At 31.1% G+C, this 1,785-nt stretch overlaps 1 protein-coding gene across 9 annotated transcripts in view; it reads right to left on the reverse strand.

Moving 5' to 3' along the window:
* The window catches only part of LOC106466473 (histidine--tRNA ligase, cytoplasmic), a 44,829-nt gene extending 43,775 nt beyond the window's left edge, over positions 1–1,054 (reverse strand). For 4 of the 9 annotated variants that reach the window (XM_013926758.2, XM_022394483.1, XM_022394482.1 and 1 more), the window contains exon 1: positions 780–967. The gene's annotated coding sequence lies outside the window, so the exon portion shown is untranslated. The other 5 variants (XM_013926759.2, XM_022394480.1, XM_013926760.2 and 2 more) reach the window with 5 other exon arrangements.
* Between the last annotated feature and the right edge of the window lie 731 nt (positions 1,055–1,785).

Genomic DNA, 1,785 nt, shown 5'->3' on the forward strand with positions numbered 1-1,785 from the left:
AAATATCAAACTGGTCAAACTATTAATTTTTTTGTATTTAAATAAACATACACATTTAATATACATGTACCGGTATTAATAATTATATGATTATCACTGACCCAACACAATACTAAATTTTTCAAAAAAAATATAACTGACCCACGATCAAAAAAGGTTGCCGACCACTGGTCTATAAAATACATCTAACAGTAACACTGAAATTATTGACAGTGACAGGGAACATGGACCACATCAGCTTTCTAAAGTACCCTTTTGTAATCTATTTCTAAATCAAATTGCTTGTGGATCCATGACTTTATTTATTTGTTACATCTTATAAGTTATATTAAATTACAATGGAACTTGTAAGATCCCTAAAAAGGTAGTAATGCAAAAAAATATAAACACAAATACCCTAAATATTGCTGTTTATGATGGGCGGGTAACTTTATCCCCCATATCTTTAGCTGGTTTTTTTATCAATTAATGTATTTTACTTAATTTTTTGTCATCTGTCTATACAAAATCTTGTAACAAGTGAAACATAAATTAATGTTAAAGTAAACAAGATACATTATCAGTTAATTTTTAAGTGGACTTCATTGGTGATAATGAATTGTATAAAACCAGTTAGTAGTTTTAGTTCTAAACAATAAGCTTAAGGATCTATAAGTTATAGTATAGTATAGTTATAGTATAACACTAAAATTCGAGTTTCGATTCATAGCAATTTAAGTTTTATTAATAATAACAAACAAGGTAAAATTAGCTGTAGAACTATAAATTGTAATACTAACTTGCAAAACTGACTGTAATACACAAGTAATTACTTCATTAATAACAAAAATTCTATCTACGTCAAAGGTCAAAATTTCTAGATTTTCAAATTTCGTACGATTTTGCCTTGTTTATAAACAACCTCACATTCATACTGGGACAATACTGATCAATATTCGCCATGGCCATATTCACTAGACGTGCGATTTCGCTTCACTTACCGGAAGTTTGGAAGAAACATTCTGAAGAGAGTAACGTTTAAGTGCTGATTGGGCTAAATATTTCTAAAAATTAAGACCAGCGTAAGTTCTTACCAATTTAGAAGAAAGTACATTACCTTTTGAAAATGCGCCACAATTAATTTTTAGTTTATGCTTTAATAAATATTTATATATCATTCTTCGAAAATTCCCAATTGTTCAAACAATGTGCCTTTCTAAAATATGTAAATTGTATTTTATTTTCCACTGTTTCTACGGTATCTACTGTTGGGTAAGTTCCTTTTGATTATTCGTTAAAAAGAATGATGGAAAGGTTCTGTTTTTTGTTTTAACTTGGCGTAAAGCTGCTCGAGGGCTTTCAGCGCTAGCTGTCCCAAATTTTAAAATGATACATTAGAGGGAAGGCAACTAACCAACTGTTACGTATCTGCTTGTTGGATAATTTCCAGTAAAAATTCTTCCCGAGGAACTTCAGCGATACAAGTCCTTTCTTAACTAAAACTATTTTATTTTTTCACATTACAACTTTACAATACACAGAATTTCCACAGTCACTTTAACTTCAGCATACGCTATAATTCACAACGATTCACGCATTTTACTTACGGTTACTACAGCTCACTTGACTCAATTACCTGTCTCTATATTTGTCTATCTGCCATTATATCTCCACTTTATTTGCCGGGCTTATATACTAAAACAGAGGGCGCCTAGAAAAGATTAGAGTTGCCAGGAACAGTCATGATCCTTCTAGAAACTCCAGCGTCGTAACACTGCCCCTTCCTTAGTATTGTTCTTCCCGAAC

The sequence above is a fragment of the Limulus polyphemus genome, unplaced genomic scaffold, assembly GCF_000517525.1.
Source record: "Limulus polyphemus unplaced genomic scaffold, Limulus_polyphemus-2.1.2 Scaffold2270, whole genome shotgun sequence".
Lineage (NCBI taxonomy): Eukaryota > Metazoa > Arthropoda > Merostomata > Xiphosura > Limulidae > Limulus > Limulus polyphemus.